This window comes from Globicephala melas, chromosome 4 (genome assembly GCF_963455315.2).
Source record: "Globicephala melas chromosome 4, mGloMel1.2, whole genome shotgun sequence".
NCBI lineage: Eukaryota > Metazoa > Chordata > Mammalia > Artiodactyla > Delphinidae > Globicephala > Globicephala melas.
In genome coordinates this window covers 109,666,975-109,691,246 of record NC_083317.1, presented here as the reverse complement: position 1 = coordinate 109,691,246, position 24,272 = coordinate 109,666,975, and positions in this window count along the sequence as shown.

The following is a 24,272-nucleotide window of genomic DNA, read 5'->3' as shown; positions in this document are numbered from 1 at the left end:
CGGGTTAGTGTCAGCGTACGGGTTAGGATTAGGGGACGGGTGAGGGTCAGGCTTCGGGGAAGGGTTGGGGTTAGGGTTCGGGCTAGGGTTAGGGTTAGGGGACGGGGACGGTTTAGGGTCCAGGTGAGGGTACGACAACGCTTTAGGGGGAGCGTACGTGTGAGGGCGCGGGTTAGTGTCAGCGTACGGGTTAGGATTAGGGGACGGGTGAGGGTCAGGCTTCGGGGAAGGGTTAGGGTTAGGGTTCGGGCTAGGGTTAGGGTTAGGGGACGGGGACGGTTTAGGGTCCAGGTGAGGGTACGACAACGCTTTAGGGGGAGCGTACGTGTGAGGGCGCGGGTTAGTGTCAGCGTACGACTTAGGATTAGGGGACGGGTGAGGGTCAGGCTTCGGGGAAGGGATAGGGTTAGGGTTCGGGCTAGGGTTAGGGTTAGGGGACGGGGACGGTTTAGGGTCAAGGTGAGGGTACGACAACGCTTTAGGGGGAGCGTACGTGTGAGGGCGCGGGTTAGTGTCAGCGTACGGGTTGGGAGTAGGGGACGGGTGAGGGTCAGGCTTCGGGAGAGGGTTAGGGTTAGGGTTCGGGCTAGGGTTAGGGGACGGGGACGGGGACGGTTTAGGGTCCAGGTGAGGGTACGACAACGCTTTAGGGCGAGCGTACGTGTGAGGGCGCGGGTTAGTGTCAGCGTACGGGTTAGGATGAGGGGACGGGTGAGGGTCAGGCTTCGGGAGAGGTTTAGGGTTAGGGTTCGGGCTAGGGTTAGGGTTAGGGGACGGGGACGGTTTAGGTTCCAGGTGAGGGTACGACAACGCTTTAGGGGGAGCGTACGTGTGAGGGCGCGGGTTAGTGTCAGCGTACGGGTTAGGATTAGGGGACGGGTGAGGGTCAGGCTTCGGGGAAGGGTTAGGGTTAGGGTTCGGGCTAGGGTTAGGGTTAGGGGACGGGGACGGTTTAGGGTCCAGGTGAGGGTACGACAACGCTTTAGGGGGAGCGTACGTGTGAGGGCGCGGGTTAGTGTCAGCGTACGGGTTAGGATTAGGGGACGGGTGAGGGTCAGGCTTCGGGGAAGGGTTAGGGTTAGGGTTCGGGCTAGGGTTAGGGTTAGGGGACGGGGACGGTTTAGGGTCCAGGTGAGGGTACGACAACGCTTTAGGGGGAGCGTACGTGTGAGGGCGCGGGTTACTGTCAGCGTACGGGTTAGGATTAGGGGACGGGTGAGGGTCAGGCTTCGGGGAAGGGTTAGGGTTAGGGTTCGGGCTAGGGTTAGGGTTAGGGGACGGGGACGGTTTAGGGTCCAGGTGAGGGTACGACAACGCTTTAGGGGGAGCGTACGTGTGAGGGCGCGGGTTAGTGTCAGCGTACGGGTTAGGATTAGGGGACGGGTGAGGGTCAGGCTTCGGGGAAGGGTTAGGGTTAGGGTTCGGGCTAGGGTTAGGGTTAGGGGACGGGGACGGTTTAGGGTCCAGGTGAGGGTACGACAACGCTTTAGGGGGAGCATACGTGTGAGGGCGCGGGTTAGTGTCAGCGTACGGTTTAGGATTAGGGGACGGGTGAGGGTCAGGCTTCGGGGAAGGGATAGGGTTAGGGTTCGGGCTAGGGTTAGGGTTAGGGGACGGGGACGGTTTAGGGTCCAGGTGAGGGTACGACAACGCTTTAGGGGGAGCGTACGTGTGAGGGCGCGGGTTAGTGTCAGCGTACGGGTTAGGAGTAGGGGACGGGTGAGGGTCAGGCTTCGGGGAAGGTTTAGGGTTAGGGTTCGGGCTAGGGTTAGGGTTAGGGGACGGGGACGGTTTAGGGTCCAGGTGAGGGTACGACAACGCTTTAGGGGGAGCGTACGTGTGAGGGTGCGGGTTAGTGTCAGCGTACGGATTAGGATTAGGGGACGGGTGAGGGTCAGGCTTCGGGGAAGGGTTAGGGTTAGGGTTCGGGCTAGGGTTAGGGTTAGGGGACGGGGACGGTTTAGGGTCCAGGTGAGGGTACGACAACGCTTTAGGGGGAGCGTACATGTGAGGGCGCGGGTTAGTGTCAGCGTACGGGTTAGGATTACGGGACGGGTGAGGGTCAGGCTTCGGGAGAGTTTTAGGGTTAGGGTTCGGGCTAGGGTTAGGGTTAGGGGACGGGGACGGTTTAGGGTCCAGGTGAGGGTACGACAACGCTTTAGGGGGAGCGTACGTGTGAGGGTGCGGGTTAGTGTCAGCGTACGGGTTAGGATTAGGGGACGGGTGAGGGTCAGGCTTCGGGGAAGGTTTAGGTTTAGGGTTCGGGCTAGGGTTAGGGTTAGGGGACGGGGACGGTTTAGGGTCCAGGTGAGGGTACGACAACGCTTTAGGGGGAGCGTACGTGTGAGGGCGCGGGTTAGTGTCAGCGTACGACTTAGGATTAGGGAACGGGTGAGGGTCAGGCTTCGGGAGATGGTTAGGGTTAGGGTTCGGGCTAGGGTTAGGGGACGGGGACGGGGACGGTTTAGGGTTCAGGTGAGGGTACGACAACGCTTTAGGGGGAGCGTACGTGTGAGGGCGCGGGTTAGTGTCAGCGTACGGGTTAGGATTAGGGGACGGGTGAGGGTCAGGCTTCGGGGAAGGGTTAGGGTTAGGGTTCGGGCTAGGGTTAGGGTTAGGGGACGGGGACGGTTTAGGGTCCAGGTGAGGGTACGACAACGCTTTAGGGGGAGCGTACGTGTGAGGGCGCGGGTTAGTGTCAGCGTACGGGTTAGGATTAGGGGACGGGTGAGGGTCAGGCTTCGGGGAAGGGTTAGGGTTAGGGTTCGGGCTAGGGTTAGGGTTAGGGGACGGGGACGGTTTAGGGTCCAGGTGAGGGTACGACAACGCTTTAGGGGGAGCATACGTGTGAGGGCGCGGGTTAGTGTCAGCGTACGGTTTAGGATTAGGGGACGGGTGAGGGTCAGGCTTCGGGGAAGGGTTAGGGTTAGGGTTCGGGCTAGGGTTAGGGTTAGGGGACGGGGACGGTTTAGGGTCCAGGTGAGGGTACGACAACGCTTTAGGGGGAGCGTACGTGTGAGGGCGCGGGTTAGTGTCAGCGTACGGGTTAGGAGTAGGGGACGGGTGAGGGTCAGGCTTCGGGGAAGGGTTAGGGTTAGGGTTCGGGCTAGGGTTAGGGTTAGGGGACGTGGACGGTTTAGGGTCCAGGTGAGGGTACGACAACGCTTTAGGGGGAGCGTACGTGTGAGGGTGCGGGTTAGTGTCAGCGTACGGATTAGGATTAGGGGACGGGTGAGGGTCAGGCTTCGGGGAAGGGTTAGGGTTAGGGTTCGGGCTAGGGTTAGGGTTAGGGGACGGGGACGGTTTAGGGTCCAGGTGAGGGTACGACAACGCTTTAGGGGGAGCGTACATGTGAGGGCGCGGGTTAGTGTCAGCGTACGGGTTAGGATTACGGGACGGGTGAGGGTCAGGCTTCGGGAGAGTTTTAGGGTTAGGGTTCGGGCTAGGGTTAGGGTTAGGGGACGGGGACGGTTTAGGGTCCAGGTGAGGGTACGACAACGCTTTAGGGGGAGCGTACGTGTGAGGGTGCGGGTTAGTGTCAGCGTACGACTTAGGATTAGGGGACGGGTGAGGGTCAGGCTTCGGGGAAGGGTTAGGGTTAGGGTTCGGGCTAGGGTTAGGGTTAGGGGACGGGGACGGTTTAGGGTCCAGGTGAGGGTACGACAACGCTTTAGGGGGAGCGTACGTGTGAGGGCGCGGGTTAGTGTCAGCGTACGGGTTGGGAGTAGGGGACGGGTGAGGGTCAGGCTTCGGGAGAGGGTTAGGGTTAGGGTTCGGGCTAGGGTTAGGGGACGGGGACGGGGACGGTTTAGGGTCCAGGTGAGGGTACGACAACGCTTTAGGGGGAGCGTACGTGTGAGGGCGCGGGTTAGTGTCAGCGTACGGGTTGGGAGTAGGGGACGGGTGAGGGTCAGGCTTCGGGAGAGGGTTAGGGTTAGGGTTCGGGCTAGGGTTAGGGGACGGGGACGGGGACGGTTTAGGGTCCAGGTGAGGGTACGACAACGCTTTAGGGCGAGCGTACGTGTGAGGGCGCGGGTTAGTGTCAGCGTACGGGTTAGGATGAGGGGACGGGTGAGGGTCAGGCTTCGGGAGAGGTTTAGGGTTAGGGTTCGGGCTAGGGTTAGGGTTAGGGGACGGGGACGGTTTAGGTTCCAGGTGAGGGTACGACAACGCTTTAGGGGGAGCGTACGTGTGAGGGCGCGGGTTAGTGTCAGCGTACGGGTTAGGATTAGGGGACGGGTGAGGGTCAGGCTTCGGGGAAGGGTTAGGGTTAGGGTTCGGGCTAGGGTTAGGGTTAGGGGACGGGGACGGTTTAGGGTCCAGGTGAGGGTACGACAACGCTTTAGGGGGAGCGTACGTGTGAGGGCGCGGGTTAGTGTCAGCGTACGGGTTAGGATTAGGGGACGGGTGAGGGTCAGGCTTCGGGGAAGGGTTAGGGTTAGGGTTCGGGCTAGGGTTAGGGTTAGGGGACGGGGACGGTTTAGGGTCCAGGTGAGGGTACGACAACGCTTTAGGGGGAGCGTACGTGTGAGGGCGCGGGTTACTGTCAGCGTACGGGTTAGGATTAGGGGACGGGTGAGGGTCAGGCTTCGGGGAAGGGTTAGGGTTAGGGTTCGGGCTAGGGTTAGGGTTAGGGGACGGGGACGGTTTAGGGTCCAGGTGAGGGTACGACAACGCTTTAGGGGGAGCGTACGTGTGAGGGCGCAGGTTAGTGTCAGCGTACGGGTTAGGATTAGGGGACGGGTGAGGGTCAGGCTTCGGGGAAGGGTTAGGGTTAGGGTTCGGGCTAGGGTTAGGGTTAGGGGACGGGGACGGTTTAGGGTCCAGGTGAGGGTACGACAACGCTTTAGGGGGAGCATACGTGTGAGGGCGCGGGTTAGTGTCAGCGTACGGTTTAGGATTAGGGGACGGGTGAGGGTCAGGCTTCGGGGAAGGGATAGGGTTAGGGTTCGGGCTAGGGTTAGGGTTAGGGGACGGGGACGGTTTAGGGTCCAGGTGAGGGTACGACAACGCTTTAGGGGGAGCGTACGTGTGAGGGCGCGGGTTAGTGTCAGCGTACGGGTTAGGAGTAGGGGACGGGTGAGGGTCAGGCTTCGGGGAAGGTTTAGGGTTAGGGTTCGGGCTAGGGTTAGGGTTAGGGGACGGGGACGGTTTAGGGTCCAGGTGAGGGTACGACAACGCTTTAGGGGGAGCGTACGTGTGAGGGTGCGGGTTAGTGTCAGCGTACGGATTAGGATTAGGGGACGGGTGAGGGTCAGGCTTCGGGGAAGGGTTAGGGTTAGGGTTCGGGCTAGGGTTAGGGTTAGGGGACGGGGACGGTTTAGGGTCCAGGTGAGGGTACGACAACGCTTTAGGGGGAGCGTACATGTGAGGGCGCGGGTTAGTGTCAGCGTACGGGTTAGGATTACGGGACGGGTGAGGGTCAGGCTTCGGGAGAGTTTTAGGGTTAGGGTTCGGGCTAGGGTTAGGGTTAGGGGACGGGGACGGTTTAGGGTCCAGGTGAGGGTACGACAACGCTTTAGGGGGAGCGTACGTGTGAGGGTGCGGGTTAGTGTCAGCGTACGGGTTAGGATTAGGGGACGGGTGAGGGTCAGGCTTCGGGGAAGGTTTAGGTTTAGGGTTCGGGCTAGGGTTAGGGTTAGGGGACGGGGACGGTTTAGGGTCCAGGTGAGGGTACGACAACGCTTTAGGGGGAGCGTACGTGTGAGGGCGCGGGTTAGTGTCAGCGTACGACTTAGGATTAGGGAACGGGTGAGGGTCAGGCTTCGGGAGATGGTTAGGGTTAGGGTTCGGGCTAGGGTTAGGGGACGGGGACGGGGACGGTTTAGGGTTCAGGTGAGGGTACGACAACGCTTTAGGGGGAGCGTACGTGTGAGGGCGCGGGTTAGTGTCAGCGTACGGGTTAGGATTAGGGGACGGGTGAGGGTCAGGCTTCGGGGAAGGGTTAGGGTTAGGGTTCGGGCTAGGGTTAGGGTTAGGGGACGGGGACGGTTTAGGGTCCAGGTGAGGGTACGACAACGCTTTAGGGGGAGCGTACGTGTGAGGGCGCGGGTTAGTGTCAGCGTACGGGTTAGGATTAGGGGACGGGTGAGGGTCAGGCTTCGGGGAAGGGTTAGGGTTAGGGTTCGGGCTAGGGTTAGGGTTAGGGGACGGGGACGGTTTAGGGTCCAGGTGAGGGTACGACAACGCTTTAGGGGGAGCATACGTGTGAGGGCGCGGGTTAGTGTCAGCGTACGGTTTAGGATTAGGGGACGGGTGAGGGTCAGGCTTCGGGGAAGGGTTAGGGTTAGGGTTCGGGCTAGGGTTAGGGTTAGGGGACGGGGACGGTTTAGGGTCCAGGTGAGGGTACGACAACGCTTTAGGGGGAGCGTACGTGTGAGGGCGCGGGTTAGTGTCAGCGTACGGGTTAGGAGTAGGGGACGGGTGAGGGTCAGGCTTCGGGGAAGGGTTAGGGTTAGGGTTCGGGCTAGGGTTAGGGTTAGGGGACGTGGACGGTTTAGGGTCCAGGTGAGGGTACGACAACGCTTTAGGGGGAGCGTACGTGTGAGGGTGCGGGTTAGTGTCAGCGTACGGATTAGGATTAGGGGACGGGTGAGGGTCAGGCTTCGGGGAAGGGTTAGGGTTAGGGTTCGGGCTAGGGTTAGGGTTAGGGGACGGGGACGGTTTAGGGTCCAGGTGAGGGTACGACAACGCTTTAGGGGGAGCGTACATGTGAGGGCGCGGGTTAGTGTCAGCGTACGGGTTAGGATTACGGGACGGGTGAGGGTCAGGCTTCGGGAGAGTTTTAGGGTTAGGGTTCGGGCTAGGGTTAGGGTTAGGGGACGGGGACGGTTTAGGGTCCAGGTGAGGGTACGACAACGCTTTAGGGGGAGCGTACGTGTGAGGGTGCGGGTTAGTGTCAGCGTACGGGTTAGGATTAGGGGAAGGGTGAGGGTCAGGCTTCGGGGAAGGGTTAGGGTTAGGGTTCGGGCTAGGGTTAGGGTTAGGGGACGGGGACGGTTTAGGGTCCAGGTGAGGGTACGACAACGCTTTAGGGGGAGCGTACGTGTGAGGGCGCGGGTTAGTGTCAGCGTACGACTTAGGATTAGGGGACGGGTGAGGGTCAGGCTTCGGGAGAGGGTTAGGGTTAGGGTTCGGGCTAGGGTTAGGGGACGGGGACGGGGACGGTTTAGGGTTCAGGTGAGGGTACGACAACGCTTTAGGGGGAGCGTACGTGTGAGGGCGCGGGTTAGTGTCAGCGTACGGGTTAGGATTAGGGGACGGGTGAGGGTCAGGCTTCGGGAGAGGTTTAGGGTTAGGGTTCGGGCTAGGGTTAGGGTTAGGGGACGGGGACGGTTTAGGGTCCAGGTGAGGGTACGACAACGCTTTAGGGGGAGCGTACGTGTGAGGGCGCGGGTTAGTGTCAGCGTACGGGTTAGGATTAGGGGACGGGTGAGGGTCAGGCTTCGGGGAAGGGTTGGGGTTAGGGTTCGGGCTAGGGTTAGGGTTAGGGGACGGGGACGGTTTAGGGTCCAGGTGAGGGTACGACAACGCTTTAGGGTGAGCGTACGTGTGAGGGTGCGGGTTAGTGTCAGCGTACGGGTTAGGATTAGGGGACGGGTGAGTGTCAGGCTTCGGGGAAGTGTTAGGGTTAGGGTTCGGGCTAGGGTTAGGGTTAGGGGACGGGGACGGTTTAGGGTCCAGGTGAGGGTACGACAACGCTTTAGGGGGAGCGTACGTGTGAGGGCGCGGGTTAGTGTCAGCGTACGGGTTAGGATTAGGGGACGGGTGAGGGTCAGGCTTCGGGGAAGGGTTAGGGTTAGGGTTCGGGCTAGGGTTAGGGTTAGGGGACGGGGACGGTTTAGGGTCCAGGTGAGGGTACGACAACGCTTTAGGGGGAGCGTACGTGTGAGGGCGTGGGTTAGTGTCAGCGTACGGGTTAGGATTAAGGGACGGGTGAGGGTCAGGCTTCGGGGAAGGGTTAGGGTTAGGGTTCGGGCTAGGGTTAGGGGACGGGGACGGGGACGGTTTAGGGTCCAGGTGAGGGTACGACAACGCTTTAGGGGGAGCGTATGTGTGAGGGCGCGGGTTAGTGTCAGCGTACGGTTTAGGATTAGGGGACGGGTGAGGGTCAGGCTTCGGGGAAGGGTTAGGGTTAGGGTTCGGGCTAGGGTTAGGGTTAGGGGACGGGGACGGTTTAGGGTCCAGGTGAGGGTACGACAACGCTTTAGGGGGAGCGTACGTGTGAGGGCGCGGGTTAGTGTCAGCGTACGGGTTAGGATTAGGGGACGTGTGAGGGTCAGGCTTCGGGGAAGGGTTGGGGTTAGGGTTCGGGCTAGGGTTAGGGTTAGGGGACGGGGACGGTTTAGGGTCCAGGTGAGGGTACGACAACGCTTTAGGGGGAGCGTACGTGTGAGGGCGCGGGTTAGTGTCAGCGTACGGGTTAGGATTAGGGGACGGGTGAGGGTCAGGCTTCGGGGAAGGGTTAGGGTTAGGGTTCGGGCTAGGGTTAGGGTTAGGGGACGGGGACGGTTTAGGGTCCAGGTGAGGGTACGACAACGCTTTAGGGGGAGCGTACGTGTGAGGGCGCGGGTTAGTGTCAGCGTACGACTTAGGATTAGGGGACGGGTGAGGTTCAGGCTTCGGGGAAGGGATAGGGTTAGGGTTCGGGATAGGGTTAGGGTTAGGGGACGGGGACGGTTTAGGGTCAAGGTGAGGGTACGACAACGCTTTAGGGGGAGCGTACGTGTGAGGGCGCGGGTTAGTGTCAGCGTACGGGTTGGGAGTAGGGGACGGGTGAGGGTCAGGCTTCGGGAGAGGGTTAGGGTTAGGGTTCGGGCTAGGGTTAGGGGACGGGGACGGGGACGGTTTAGGGTCCAGGTGAGGGTACGACAACGCTTTAGGGCGAGCGTACGTGTGAGGGCGCGGGTTAGTGTCAGCGTACGGGTTAGGATGAGGGGACGGGTGAGGGTCAGGCTTCGGGAGAGGTTTAGGGTTAGGGTTCGGGCTAGGGTTAGGGTTAGGGGACGGGGACGGTTTAGGTTCCAGGTGAGGGTACGACAACGCTTTAGGGGGAGCGTACGTGTGAGGGTGCGGGTTAGTGTCAGCGTACGGGTTAGGATTAGGGGACGGGTGAGGGTCAGGCTTCGGGGAAGGGTTAGGGTTAGGGTTCGGGCTAGGGTTAGGGTTAGGGGACGGGGACGGTTTAGGGTCCAGGTGAGGGTACGACAACGCTTTAGGGGGAGCGTACGTGTGAGGGCGCGGGTTAGTGTCAGCGTACGGGTTAGGATTAGGGGACGGGTGAGGGTCAGGCTTCGGGGAAGGGTTAGGGTTAGGGTTCGGGCTAGGGTTAGGGTTAGGGGACGGGGACGGTTTAGGGTCCAGGTGAGGGTACGACAACGCTTTAGGGGGAGCGTACGTGTGAGGGCGCGGGTTACTGTCAGCGTACGGGTTAGGATTAGGGGACGGGTGAGGGTCAGGCTTCGGGGAAGGGTTAGGGTTAGGGTTCGGGCTAGGGTTAGGGTTAGGGGACGGGGACGGTTTAGGGTCCAGGTGAGGGTACGACAACGCTTTAGGGGGAGCGTACGTGTGAGGGCGCGGGTTAGTGTCAGCGTACGGGTTAGGATTAGGGGACGGGTGAGGGTCAGGCTTCGGGGAAGGGTTAGGGTTAGGGTTCGGGCTAGGGTTAGGGTTAGGGGACGGGGACGGTTTAGGGTCCAGGTGAGGGTACGACAACGCTTTAGGGGGAGCATACGTGTGAGGGCGCGGGTTAGTGTCAGCGTACGGGTTAGGATTAGGGGACGGGTGAGGGTCAGGCTTCGGGGAAGGGTTAGGGTTAGGGTTCGGGCTAGGGTTAGGGTTAGGGGACGGGGACGGTTTAGGGTCCAGGTGAGGGTACGACAACGCTTTAGGGGGAGCGTACGTGTGAGGGCGCGGGTTAGTGTCAGCGTACGGTTTAGGAGTAGGGGACGGGTGAGGGTCAGGCTTCGGGGAAGGTTTAGGGTTAGGGTTCGGGCTAGGGTTAGGGTTAGGGGACGGGGACGGTTTAGGGTCCAGGTGAGGGTACGACAACGCTTTAGGGGGAGCGTACGTGTGAGGGTGCGGGTTAGTGTCAGCGTACGGATTAGGATTAGGGGACGGGTGAGGGTCAGGCTTCGGGGAAGGGTTAGGGTTAGGGTTCGGGCTAGGGTTAGGGTTAGGGGACGGGGACGGTTTAGGGTCCAGGTGAGGGTACGACAACGCTTTAGGGGGAGCGTACATGTGAGGGCGCGGGTTAGTGTCAGCGTACGGGTTAGGATTACGGGACGGGTGAGGGTCAGGCTTCGGGAGAGTTTTAGGGTTAGGGTTCGGGCTAGGGTTAGGGTTAGGGGACGGGGACGGTTTAGGGTCCAGGTGAGGGTACGACAACGCTTTAGGGGGAGCGTACGTGTGAGGGTGCGGGTTAGTGTCAGCGTACGGGTTAGGATTAGGGGACGGGTGAGGGTCAGGCTTTGGGGAAGGTTTAGGTTTAGGGTTCGGGCTAGGGTTAGGGTTAGGGGACGGGGACGGTTTAGGGTCCAGGTGAGGGTACGACAACGCTTTAGGGGGAGCGTACGTGTGAGGGCGCGGGTTAGTGTCAGCGTACGACTTAGGATTAGGGGACGGGTGAGGGTCAGGCTTCGGGAGAGGGTTAGGGTTAGGGTTCGGGCTAGGGTTAGGGGACGGGGACGGGGACGGTTTAGGGTTCAGGTGAGGGTACGACAACGCTTTAGGGGGAGCGTACGTGTGAGGGCGCGGGTTAGTGTCAGCGTACGGGTTAGGATTAGGGGACGGGTGAGGGTCAGGCTTCGGGAGAGGTTTAGGGTTAGGGTTCGGGCTAGGGTTAGGGTTAGGGGACGGGGACGGTTTAGGGTCCAGGTGAGTGTACGACAACGCTTTAGGGGGAGCGTACGTGTGAGGGCGCGGGTTAGTGTCAGCGTACGGGTTAGGATTAGGGGACGGGTGAGGGTCAGGCTTCGGGGAAGGGTTAGGGTTAGGGTTCGGGCTAGGGTTAGGTTTAGGGGACGGGGACGGTTTAGGGTCCAGGTGAGGGTACGACAACGCTTTAGGGGGAGCGTACGTGTGAGGGCGCGGGTTAGTGTCAGCGTACGGGTTAGGATTAGGGGACGGGTGAGGGTCAGGCTTCGGGGAAGTGTTAGGGTTAGGGTTCGGGCTAGGGTTAGGGTTAGGGGACGGGGACGGTTTAGGGTCCAGGTGAGGGTACGACAACGCTTTACGGGGAGCGTACGTGTGAGGGCGCGGGTTAGTGTCAGCGTACGGGTTAGGATTAGGGGACGGGTGAGGGTCAGGCTTCGGGGAAGGGTTAGGTTTAGGGTTCGGGCTAGGGTTAGGGTTAGGGGACGGGGACGGTTTAGGGTCCAGGTGAGGGTACGACAACGCTTTAGGGGGAGCGTACGTGTGAGGGCGCGGGTTAGTGTCAGCGTACGGGTTAGGATTAGGGGACGGGTGAGGGTCAGGCTTCGGGGAAGGGTTAGGGTTAGGGTTCGGGCTAGGGTTAGTTTTAGGGGACGGGGACGATTTAGGGTCCAGGTGAGGGTACGACAACGCTTTAGGGGGAGCGTACGTTTGAGGGTGCGGGTTAGTGTCAGCGTACGGGTTAGGATTAGGGGACGGGTGAGGGTCAGGCTTCGGGGAAGGGTTAGGGTTAAGGTTCGGGCTAGGGTTAGGGGACGGGGACGGGGACGGTTTAGGGTCCAGGTGAGGGTACGACAACGCTTTAGGGGGAGCGTACGTGTGAGGGCGTGGGTTATTGTCAGCGTACGGGTTAGGATTAGGGGACGGATGAGGGTCAGGATTCGGGAGAGGTTTAGGTTTAGGGTTCGGGCTAGGGTTAGGGTTAGGGGACGGGGACGGTTTAGGGTCCAGGTGAGGGTACGACAACGCTTTAGGGGGAGCGTACGTGTGAGGGCGTGGGTTAGTGTCAGCGTACGGGTTAGGATTAGGGGACGGGTGAGGGTCAGGCTTCGGGGAAGGGTTAGGGTTAGGGTTCGGGCTAGGGTTAGGGGACGGGGACGGGGACGGTTTAGGGTCCAGGTGAGGGTACGACAACGCTTTAGGGGGAGCGTACGTGTGAGGGCGCGGGTTAGTGTCAGCGTACGGGTTAGGATTAGGGGACGGGTGAGGGTCAGGCTTCGGGAGAGGTTTAGGGTTAGGGTTCGGGCTAGGGTTAGGGTTAGGGGACGGGGACGGTTTAGGGTCCAGGTGAGGGTACGACAACGCTTTAGGGGGAGCGTACGTGTGAGGGCGCGGGTTAGTGTCAGCGTACGGGTTAGGATTAGGGGACGGGTGAGGGTCAGGCTTCGGGGAAGGGTTGGGGTTAGGGTTCGGGCTAGGGTTAGGGTTAGGGGACGGGGACGGTTTAGGGTCCAGGTGAGGGTACGACAACGCTTTAGGGTGAGCGTACGTGTGAGGGTGCGGGTTAGTGTCAGCGTACGGGTTAGGATTAGGGGACGGGTGAGTGTCAGGCTTCGGGGAAGGGTTAGGGTTAGGGTTCGGGCTAGGGTTAGGGTTAGGGGACGGGGACGGTTTAGGGTCCAGGTGAGGGTACGACAACGCTTTAGGGGGAGCGTACGTGTGAGGGCGCGGGTTAGTGTCAGCGTACGGGTTAGGATTAGGGGACGGGTGAGGGTCAGGCTTCGGGGAAGGGTTAGGGTTAGGGTTCGGGCTAGGGTTAGGGTTAGGGGACGGGGACGGTTTAGGGTCCAGGTGAGGGTACGACAACGCTTTAGGGGGAGCGTACGTGTGAGGGCGTGGGTTAGTGTCAGCGTACGGGTTAGGATTAGGGGACGGGTGAGGGTCAGGCTTCGGGGAAGGGTTAGGGTTAGGGTTCGGGCTAGGGTTAGGGGACGGGGACGGGGACGGTTTAGGGTCCAGGTGAGGGTACGACAACGCTTTAGGGGGAGCGTACGTGTGAGGGCGCGGGTTAGTGTCAGCGTACGGGTTAGGATTAGGGGACGGGTGAGGGTCAGGCTTCGGGAGAGGTTTAGGGTTAGGGTTCGGGCTAGGGTTAGGGTTAGGGGACGGGGACGGTTTAGGGTCCAGGTGAGGGTACGACAACGCTTTAGGGGGAGCGTACGTGTGAGGGCGCGGGTTAGTGTCAGCGTACGGGTTAGGATTAGGGGACGGGTGAGGGTCAGGCTTCGGGGAAGGGTTGGGGTTAGGGTTCGGGCTAGGGTTAGGGTTAGGGGACGGGGACGGTTTAGGGTCCAGGTGAGGGTACGACAACGCTTTAGGGTGAGCGTACGTGTGAGGGTGCGGGTTAGTGTCAGCGTACGGGTTAGGATTAGGGGACGGGTGAGTGTCAGGCTTCGGGGAAGGGTTAGGGTTAGGGTTCGGGCTAGGGTTAGGGTTAGGGGACGGGGACGGTTTAGGGTCCAGGTGAGGGTACGACAACGCTTTAGGGGGAGCGTACGTGTGAGGGCGCGGGTTAGTGTCAGCGTACGGGTTAGGATTAGGGGACGGGTGAGGGTCAGGCTTCGGGGAAGGGTTAGGGTTAGGGTTCGGGCTAGGGTTAGGGTTAGGGGACGGGGACGGTTTAGGGTCCAGGTGAGGGTACGACAACGCTTTAGGGGGAGCGTACGTGTGAGGGCGTGGGTTAGTGTCAGCGTACGGGTTAGGATTAGGGGACGGGTGAGGGTCAGGCTTCGGGGAAGGGTTAGGGTTAGGGTTCGGGCTAGGGTTAGGGGACGGGGACGGGGACGGTTTAGGGTCCAGGTGATGGTACGACAACGCTTTAGGGGGAGCGTATGTGTGAGGGCGCGGGTTAGTGTCAGCGTACGGTTTAGGATTAGGGGACGGGTGAGGGTCAGGCTTCGGGGAAGGGTTAGGGTTAGGGTTCGGGCTAGGGTTAGGGTTAGGGGACGGGGACGGTTTAGGGTCCAGGTGAGGGTACGACAACGCTTTAGGGGGAGCGTACGTGTGAGGGCGCGGGTTAGTGTCAGCGTACGGGTTAGGATTAGGGGACGTGTGAGGGTCAGGCTTCGGGGAAGGGTTGGGGTTAGGGTTCGGGCTAGGGTTAGGGTTAGGGGACGGGGACGGTTTAGGGTCCAGGTGAGGGTACGACAACGCTTTAGGGGGAGCGTACGTGTGAGGGCGCGGGTTAGTGTCAGCGTACGGGTTAGGATTAGGGGACGGGTGAGGGTCAGGCTTCGGGGAAGGGTTAGGGTTAGGGTTCGGGCTAGGGTTAGGGTTAGGGGACGGGGACGGTTTAGGGTCCAGGTGAGGGTACGACAACGCTTTAGGGGGAGCGTACGTGTGAGGGCGCGGGTTAGTGTCAGCGTACGACTTAGGATTAGGGGACGGGTGAGGTTCAGGCTTCGGGGAAGGGATAGGGTTAGGGTTCGGGATAGGGTTAGGGTTAGGGGACGGGGACGGTTTAGGGTCAAGGTGAGGGTACGACAACGCTTTAGGGGGAGCGTACGTGTGAGGGCGCGGGTTAGTGTCAGCGTACGGGTTGGGAGTAGGGGACGGGTGAGGGTCAGGCTTCGGGAGAGGGTTAGGGTTAGGGTTCGGGCTAGGGTTAGGGGACGGGGACGGGGACGGTTTAGGGTCCAGGTGAGGGTACGACAACGCTTTAGGGCGAGCGTACGTGTGAGGGCGCGGGTTAGTGTCAGCGTACGGGTTAGGATGAGGGGACGGGTGAGGGTCAGGCTTCGGGAGAGGTTTAGGGTTAGGGTTCGGGCTAGGGTTAGGGTTAGGGGACGGGGACGGTTTAGGTTCCAGGTGAGGGTACGACAACGCTTTAGGGGGAGCGTACGTGTGAGGGTGCGGGTTAGTGTCAGCGTACGGGTTAGGATTAGGGGACGGGTGAGGGTCAGGCTTCGGGGAAGGGTTAGGGTTAGGGTTCGGGCTAGGGTTAGGGTTAGGGGACGGGGACGGTTTAGGGTCCAGGTGAGGGTACGACAACGCTTTAGGGGGAGCGTACGTGTGAGGGCGCGGGTTAGTGTCAGCGTACGGGTTAGGATTAGGGGACGGGTGAGGGTCAGGCTTCGGGGAAGGGTTAGGGTTAGGGTTCGGGCTAGGGTTAGGGTTAGGGGACGGGGACGGTTTAGGGTCCAGGTGAGGGTACGACAACGCTTTAGGGGGAGCGTACGTGTGAGGGCGCGGGTTACTGTCAGCGTACGGGTTAGGATTAGGGGACGGGTGAGGGTCAGGCTTCGGGGAAGGGTTAGGGTTAGGGTTCGGGCTAGGGTTAGGGTTAGGGGACGGGGACGGTTTAGGGTCCAGGTGAGGGTACGACAACGCTTTAGGGGGAGCGTACGTGTGAGGGCGCGGGTTAGTGTCAGCGTACGGGTTAGGATTAGGGGACGGGTGAGGGTCAGGCTTCGGGGAAGGGTTAGGGTTAGGGTTCGGGCTAGGGTTAGGGTTAGGGGACGGGGACGGTTTAGGGTCCAGGTGAGGGTACGACAACGCTTTAGGGGGAGCATACGTGTGAGGGCGCGTGTTAGTGTCAGCGTACGGTTTAGGATTAGGGGACGGGTGAGGGTCAGGCTTCGGGGAAGGGTTAGGGTTAGGGTTCGGGCTAGGGTTAGGGTTAGGGGACGGGGACGGTTTAGGGTCCCGGTGAGGGTACGACAACGCTTTAGGGGGAGCGTACGTGTGAGGGCGCGGGTTAGTGTCAGCGTACGGGTTAGGAGTAGGGGACGGGTGAGGGTCAGGCTTCGGGGAAGGTTTAGGGTTAGGGTTCGGGCTAGGGTTAGGGTTAGGGGACGGGGACGGTTTAGGGTCCAGGTGAGGGTACGACAACGCTTTAGGGGGAGCGTACGTGTGAGGGTGCGGGTTAGTGTCAGCGTACGGATTAGGATTAGGGGACGGGTGAGGGTCAGGCTTCGGGGAAGGGTTAGGGTTAGGGTTCGGGCTAGGGTTAGGGTTAGGGGACGGGGACGGTTTAGGGTCCAGGTGAGGGTACGACAACGCTTTAGGGGGAGCGTACATGTGAGGGCGCGGGTTAGTGTCAGCGTACGGGTTAGGATTACGGGACGGGTGAGGGTCAGGCTTCGGGAGAGTTTTAGGGTTAGGGTTCGGGCTAGGGTTAGGGTTAGGGGACGGGGACGGTTTAGGGTCCAGGTGAGGGTACGACAACGCTTTAGGGGGAGCATACGTGTGAGGGTGCGGGTTAGTGTCAGCGTACGGGTTAGGATTAGGGGACGGGTGAGGGTCAGGCTTTGGGGAAGGTTTAGGTTTAGGGTTCGGGCTAGGGTTAGGGTTAGGGGACGGGGACGGTTTAGGGTCCAGGTGAGGGTACGACAACGCTTTAGGGGGAGCGTACGTGTGAGGGCGCGGGTTAGTGTCAGCGTACGACTTAGGATTAGGGGACGGGTGAGGGTCAGGCTTCGGGAGAGGGTTAGGGTTAGGGTTCGGGCTAGGGTTAGGGGACGGGGACGGGGACGGTTTAGGGTTCAGGTGAGGGTACGACAACGCTTTAGGGGGAGCGTACGTGTGAGGGCGCGGGTTAGTGTCAGCGTACGGGTTAGGATTAGGGGACGGGTGAGGGTCAGGCTTCGGGAGAGGTTTAGGGTTAGGGTTCGGGCTAGGGTTAGGGTTAGGGGACGGGGACGGTTTAGGGTCCAGGTGAGGGTACGACAACGCTTTAGGGGGAGCGTACGTGTGAGGGCGCGGGTTAGTGTCAGCGTACGGGTTAGGATTAGGGGACGGGTGAGGGTCAGGCTTCGGGGAAGGGTTAGGGTTAGGGTTCGGGCTAGGGTTAGGTTTAGGGGACGGGGACGGTTTAGGGTCCAGGTGAGGGTACGACAACGCTTTAGGGGGAGCGTACGTGTGAGGGCGCGGGTTAGTGTCAGCGTACGGGTTAGGATTAGGGGACGGGTGAGGGTCAGGCTTCGGGGAAGTGTTAGGGTTAGGGTTCGGGCTAGGGTTAGGGTTAGGGGACGGGGACGGTTTAGGGTCCAGGTGAGGGTACGACAACGCTTTACGGGGAGCGTACGTGTGAGGGCGCGGGTTAGTGTCAGCGTACGGGTTAGGATTAGGGGACGGGTGAGGGTCAGGCTTCGGGGAAGTGTTAGGTTTAGGGTTCGGGCTAGGGTTAGGGTTAGGGGACGGGGACGGTTTAGGGTCCAGGTGAGGGTACGACAACGCTTTAGGGGGAGCGTACGTGTGAGGGCGCGGGTTAGTGTCAGCGTACGGGTTAGGATTAGGGGACGGGTGAGGGTCAGGCTTCGGGGAAGGGTTAGGGTTAGGGTTCGGGCTAGGGTTAGTTTTAGGGGACGGGGACGATTTAGGGTCCAGGTGAGGGTACGACAACGCTTTAGGGGGAGCGTACGTTTGAGGGTGCGGGTTAGTGTCAGCGTACGGGTTAGGATTAGGGGACGGGTGAGGGTCAGGCTTCGGGGAAGGGTTAGGGTTAAGGTTCGGGCTAGGGTTAGGGGACGGGGACGGGGACGGTTTAGGGTCCAGGTGAGGGTACGACAACGCTTTAGGGGGAGCGTACGTGTGAGGGCGTGGGTTATTGTCAGCGTACGGGTTAGGATTAGGGGACGGATGAGGGTCAGGATTCGGGAGAGGTTTAGGTTTAGGGTTCGGGCTAGGGTTAGGGTTAGGGGACGGGGACGGTTTAGGGTCCAGGTGAGGGTACGACAACGCTTTAGGGGGAGCGTACGTGTGAGGGCGCGGGTTAGTGTCAGCGTACGGGTTAGGATTAGGGGACGGGTGAGGGTCAGGCTTCGGGGAAGGGTTAGGGTTAGGGTTCGGGCTAGGGTTAGGGGACGGGGACGGGGACGGTTTAGGGTCCAGGTGAGGGTACGACAACGCTTTAGGGGGAGCGTACGTGTGAGGGCGCGGGTTAGTGTCAGCGTACGGGTTAGGATTAGGGGACGGGTGAGGGTCAGGCTTCGGGGAAGGGTTAGGGTTAGGGTTCGGGCTAGGGTAAGGGGACGGGGACGGGGACTGGGACGGTTTAGGGTCCAGGTGAGGGTACGACAACGCTTTAGAGGGAGCGTACGTGTGAGGGCGCGGGTTAGTGTCAGCGTACGAGTTAGGATTAGGGGACGGGTGAGGGTCAGGCTTCGGGGAAGTGTTAGGGTTAGGGTTCGGGCTAGGGTTAGGGTTAGGGGACGGGGACGGTTTAGGGTCCAGGTGAGGGTACGACAACGCTTTAGGGGGAGCGTACGTGTGAGGGCGCGGGTTAGTGTCAGCGTACGGGTTAGGATTAGGGGACGGGTGAGGGTCAGGCTTCGGGGAAGGGTTAGGGTTAGGGTTCGGGCTGGGGTTAGGGTTAGGGGATGGAGACGGTTTAGGGTCCAGGTGAGGGTACGACAACGCTTTAGGGGGAGCGTACGTGTGAGGGCGCGGGTTAGTGTCAGCGTACGGGTTAGGATTAGGGGACGGGTGAGGGTCAGGCTTCGGGGAAGGGTTAGGGTTAGGGTTCGGGCTAGGGTTAGGGTTAGGGGACGGGGACGGTTTAGGGTCCAGGGGAGGGTACGACAACGCTTTAGGGGGAGCGTACGTGTGAGGGCGCGGGTTAGTGTCAGCGTACGGGTTAGGATTAGGGGACGGGTGAGGGTCAGGCTTCGGGGAAGGGTTAGGGTTAGGGTTCGGGCTAGGGTTAGGGTTAGGGGACGGGGACGGTTTAGGGTCCAGGTGAGGGTACGACAACGCTTTAGGGGGAGCGTACGTGTGAGGGCGCGGGTTAGTGTCAGCGTACGGGTTAGGATTCGGGGACGGGTGAGGGTCAGGCTTCGGGAGAGGGTTAGGGTTAGGGTTCGGGCTAGGGTTAGGGGACGGGAACGGGGACGGTTTAGGGTCCAGGTGAGGGTACGACAACGCTTTAGGGGGAGCGTACGTGTGAGGGCGCGGGTTAGTGTCAGCGTACGGGTTAGGATTAGGGGACGGGTGAGGGTCAGGCTTCGGGAGAGGTTTAGGGTTAGGGTTCGGGCTAGGGTTAGGGGACGGGGACGGGGACGGTTTAGGGTCCAGGTGAGGGTACGACAACGCTTTAGGGGGAGCGTACGTGTGAGGGCGCGGGTTAGTGTCAGCGTACGGGTTAGGATTCGGGGACGGGTGAGGGTCAGGCTTCGGGGAAGGGTTAGGGTTAGGGTTCGGGCTAGGGTTAGGGGACGGGGACGGGGACGGTTTAGGGTCCAGGTGAGGGTACGACAACGCTTTAGGGGGAGCGTACGTGTGAGGGCGCGGGTTAGAGTCAGCGTACGGGTTAGGATTAGGGGACGGGTGAGGGTCAGGCTTCGGGGAAGGGTTAGGTTTAGGGTTCGGGCTAGGGTTAGGGGACGGTGACGGGGACTGTTTAGGGTCCAGGTGAGGGTACGACAATGCTTTAGGGGGAGCGTACGTGTGAGGGCGCGGGTTAGTGTCAGCGTACGGTTTAGGATTAGGGGACGGGTGAGGGTCAGGCTTCGGGGAAGGTTAGGGTTAGGGTTCGGGCTAGGGTTAGGGTTAGGGGACGGGGACGGTTTAGGGTCCAGGTGAGGGTACGACAACGCTTTAGGGGGAGCGTACGTGTGAGGGCGCGGGTTAGTGTCACCGTACGGTTTAGGATTAGGGGACGGGTGAGGGTCAGGCTTCGGGGAAGTTTTAGGGTTAGGGTTCGGGCTAGGGTTAGGGTTAGGGGACGGGGACGGTTTAGCGTCCAGGTGAGGGTACGACAACGCTTTAGGGGGTGCGTACGTGTGAGGGCGTGGGTTAGTGTCAGCGTACGAGTTAGGATTAGGGGACGGGTGAGGGTCAGGCTTCGGGGAAGGGTTAGGGTTAGGGTTCGGGCTAGGGTTAGGTTTAGGGGACGGGGACGGTTTAGGGTCCAGGTGAGGGTACGACAACGCTTTAGGGGGAGCGTACGTGTGAGGGCGCGGGTTAGTGTCAGCGTACGGGTTAGGATTAGGGGACGGGTGAGGGTCAGGCTTCGGGGAAGGGTTAGGGTTAAGGTTCGGGCTAGGGTTAGGGGACGGGGACGGGGACGGTTTAGGGTCCAGGTGAGGGTACGACAACGCTTTAGGGGGAGCGTACGTGTGAGGGCGTGGGTTAGTGTCAGCGTACGGGTTAGGATTAGGGGACGGGTGAGGGTCAGGATTCGGGAGAGGTTTAGGTTTAGGGTTCGGGCTAGGGTTAGGGTTAGGGGACGGGGACGGTTTAGGGTCCAGGTGAGGGTACGACAACGCTTTAGGGGGAGCGTACGTGTGAGGGCGCGGGTTAGTGTCAGCGTACGGGTTAGGATTAGGGGACGGGTGAGGGTCAGGCTTCGGGGAAGGGTTAGGGTTAGGGTTCGGGCTAGGGTTAGGGGACGGGGACGGGGACGGTTTAGGGTCCAGGTGAGGGTACGACAACGCTTTAGGGGGAGCGTACGTGTGAGGGCGCGGGTTAGTGTCAGCGTACGGGTTAGGATTAGGGGACGGGTGAGGGTCAGGCTTCGGGGAAGGGTTAGGGTTAGGGTTCGCGCTAGGGTTAGGGGACGGGGACGGGGACGGTTTAGGGTCCAGGTGAGGGTACGACAACGCTTTAAAGGGAGCGTACCTGTGAGGGCGCGGGTTAGTGTCAGCGTACGAGTTAGGATTAGGGGACGGGTGAGGGTCAGGCTTCGGGGAAGTGTTAGGGTTAGGGTTCGGGCTAGGGTTAGGGTTAGGGGACGGGGACGGTTTAGGGTCCAGGTGAGGGTACGACAACGCTTTAGGGGGAGCGTACGTGTGAGGGCGCGGGTTAGTGTCAGCGTACGGGTTAGGATTAGGGGACGGGTGAGGGTCAGGCTTCAGGGAAGGGTTAGGGTTAGGGTTCGGGCTGGGGTTAGGGTTAGGGGACGGGGACGGTTTAGGGTCCAGGTGAGGGTACGACAACGCTTTAGGGGGAGCGTACGTGTGAGGGCGCGGGTTAGTGTCAGCGTACGGGTTAGGATTAGGGGACGAGTGAGGGTCAGGCTTCGGGGAAGGGTTAGGGTTAGGGTTCGGGCTAGGGTTAGGGTTAGGGGAAGGGGACGGTTTAGGGTCCAGGTGAGGATACGACAACGCTTTAGGGGGAGCGTACGTGTGAGGGCGCGGGTTAGTGTCAGCGTACGGGTTAGGATTAGGGGACGGGTGAGGGTCAGGCTTCGGGGAAGGGTTAGGGTTAGGGTTCGGGCTAGGGTTAGGGTTAGGGGACGGGGACGGTTTAGGGTCAAGGTGAGGGTACGACAACGCTTTAGGGGGAGCGTACGTGTGAGGGCGCGGGTTAGTGTCAGCGTACGGGTTGGGAGTAGGGGACGGGTGAGGGTCAGGCTTCGGGAGAGGGTTAGGGTTAGGGTTCGGGCTAGGGTTAGGGTTAGGGGACGGGGACGGTTTAGGGTCCAGGTGAGGGTACGACAACGCTTTAGGGGGAGCGTACGTGTGAGGGCGCGGGTTAGTGTCAGCGTACGGGTTAGGATTCGGGGACGGGTGAGGGTCAGGCTTCGGGAGAGGGTTAGGGTTAGGGTTCGGGCTAGGGTTAGGGGACGGGAACGGGGACGGTTTAGGGTCCAGGTGAGGGTACGACAACGCTTTAGGGGGAGCGTACGTGTGAGGGCGCGGGTTAGTGTCAGCGTACGGGTTAGGATTAGGGGACGGGTGAGGGTCAGGCTTCGGGAGAGGTTTAGGGTTAGGGTTCGGGCTAGGGTTAGGGGACGGGGACGGGGACGGTTTAGGGTCCAGGTGAGGGTACGACAACGCTTTAGGGGGAGCGTACGTGTGAGGGCGCGGGTTAGTGTCAGCGTACGGGTTAGGATTCGGGGACGGGTGAGGGTCAGGCTTCGGGGAAGGGTTAGGGTTAGGGTTCGGGCTAGGGTTAGGGGACGGGGACGGGGACGGTTTAGGGTCCAGGTGAGGGTACGACAACGCTTTAGGGGGAGCGTACGTGTGAGGGCGCGGGTTAGAGTCAGCGTACGGGTTAGGATTAGGGGACGGGTGAGGGTCAGGCTTCGGGGAAGGGTTAGGTTTAGGGTTCGGGCTAGGGTTAGGGGACGGTGACGGGGACGGTTTAGGGTCCAGGTGAGGGTACGACAATGCTTTAGGGGGAGCGTACGTGTGAGGGCGCGGGTTAGTGTCAGCGTACGGTTTAGGATTAGGGGACGGGTGAGGGTCAGGCTTCGGGGAAGGGTTAGGGTTAGGGTTCGGGCTAGGGTTAGGGTTAGGGGACGGGGACGGTTTAGGGTCCAGGTGAGGGTACGACAACGCTTTAGGGGGAGCGTACGTGTGAGGGCGCGGGTTAGTGTCACCGTACGGTTTAGGATTAGGGGACGGGTGAGGGTCAGGCTTCGGGGAAGTTTTAGGGTTAGGGTTCGGGCTAGGGTTAGGGTTAGGGGACGGGGACGGTTTAGGGTCCAGGTGAGGGTACGACAACGCTTTAGGGGGTGCGTACGTGTGAGGGCGTGGGTTAGTGTCAGCGTACGAGTTAGGATTAGGGGACGGGTGAGGGTCAGGCTTCGGGGAAGGGTTAGGGTTAGGGTTCGGGCTAGGGTTAGGTTTAGGGGACGGGGACGGTTTAGGGTCCAGGTGAGGGTACGACAACGCTTTAGGGGGAGCGTACGTGTGAGGGCGCGGGTTAGTGTCAGCGTACGGGTTAGGATTAGGGGACGGGTGAGGGTCAGGCTTCGGGGAAGGGTTAGGGTTAAGGTTCGGGCTAGGGTTAGGGGACGGGGACGGGGACGGTTTAGGGTCCAGGTGAGGGTACGACAACGCTTTAGGGGGAGCGTACGTGTGAGGGCGCGGGTTAGTGTCAGCGTACGGGTTAGGATTAGGGGACGGGTGAGGGTCAGGCTTCGGGGAAGGGTTAGGGTTAGGGTTCGGGCTAGGGTTAGGGGACGGGGACGGGGACGGTTTAGGGTCCAGGTGAGGGTACGACAACGCTTTAGGGGGAGCGTACGTGTGAGGGCGCGGGTTAGTGTCAGCGTACGGGTTAGGATTAGGGGACGGGTGAGGGTCAGGCTTCGGGGAAGGGTTAGGGTTAGGGTTCGCGCTAGGGTTAGGGGACGGGGACGGGGACGGTTTAGGGTCCAGGTGAGGGTACGACAACGCTTTAAAGGGAGCGTACCTGTGAGGGCGCGGGTTAGTGTCAGCGTACGAGTTAGGATTAGGGGACGGGTGAGGGTCAGGCTTCGGGGAAGTGTTAGGGTTAGGGTTCGGGCTAGGGTTAGGGTTAGGGGACGGGGACGGTTTAGGGTCCAGGTGAGGGTACGACAACGCTTTAGGGGGAGCGTACGTGTGAGGGCGCGGGTTAGTGTCAGCGTACGGGTTAGGATTAGGGGACGGGTGAGGGTCAGGCTTCAGGGAAGGGTTAGGGTTAGGGTTCGGGCTGGGGTTAGGGTTAGGGGACGGGGACGGTTTAGGGTCCAGGTGAGGGTACGACAACGCTTTAGGGGGAGCGTACGTGTGAGGGCGCGGGTTAGTGTCAGCGTACGGGTTAGGATTAGGGGACGAGTGAGGGTCAGGCTTCGGGGAAGGGTTAGGGTTAGGGTTCGGGCTAGGGTTAGGGTTAGGGGAAGGGGACGGTTTAGGGTCCAGGTGAGGATACGACAACGCTTTAGGGGGAGCGTACGTGTGAGGGCGCGGGTTAGTGTCAGCGTACGGGTTAGGATTAGGGGACGGGTGAGGGTCAGGCTTCGGGGAAGGGTTAGGGTTAGGGTTCGGGCTAGGGTTAGGGTTAGGGGACGGGGACGGTTTAGGGTCAAGGTGAGGGTACGACAACGCTTTAGGGGGAGCGTACGTGTGAGGGCGCGGGTTAGTGTCAGCGTACGGGTTGGGAGTAGAGGACGGGTGAGGGTCAGGCTTCGGGAGAGGGTTAGGGTTAGGGTTCGGGCTAGGGTTAGGGTTAGGGGACGGGGACGGTTTAGGGTCCAGGTGAGGGTACGACAACGCTTTAGGGGGAGCGTACGTGTGAGGGCGCGGGTTAGTGTCAGCGTACGGGTTAGGATTCGGGGACGGGTGAGGGTCAGGCTTCGGGAGAGGGTTAGGGTTAGGGTTCGGGCTAGGGTTAGGGGACGGGAACGGGGACGGTTTAGGGTCCAGGTGAGGGTACGACAACGCTTTAGGGGGAGCGTACGTGTGAGGGCGCGGGTTAGTGTCAGCGTACGGGTTAGGATTAGGGGACGGGTGAGGGTCAGGCTTCGGGAGAGGTTTAGGGTTAGGGTTCGGGCTAGGGTTAGGGGACGGGGACGGGGACGGTTTAGGGTCCAGGTGAGGGTACGACAACGCTTTAGGGGGAGCGTACGTGTGAGGGCGCGGGTTAGTGTCAGCGTACGGGTTAGGATTCGGGGACGGGTGAGGGTCAGGCTTCGGGGAAGGGTTAGGGTTAGG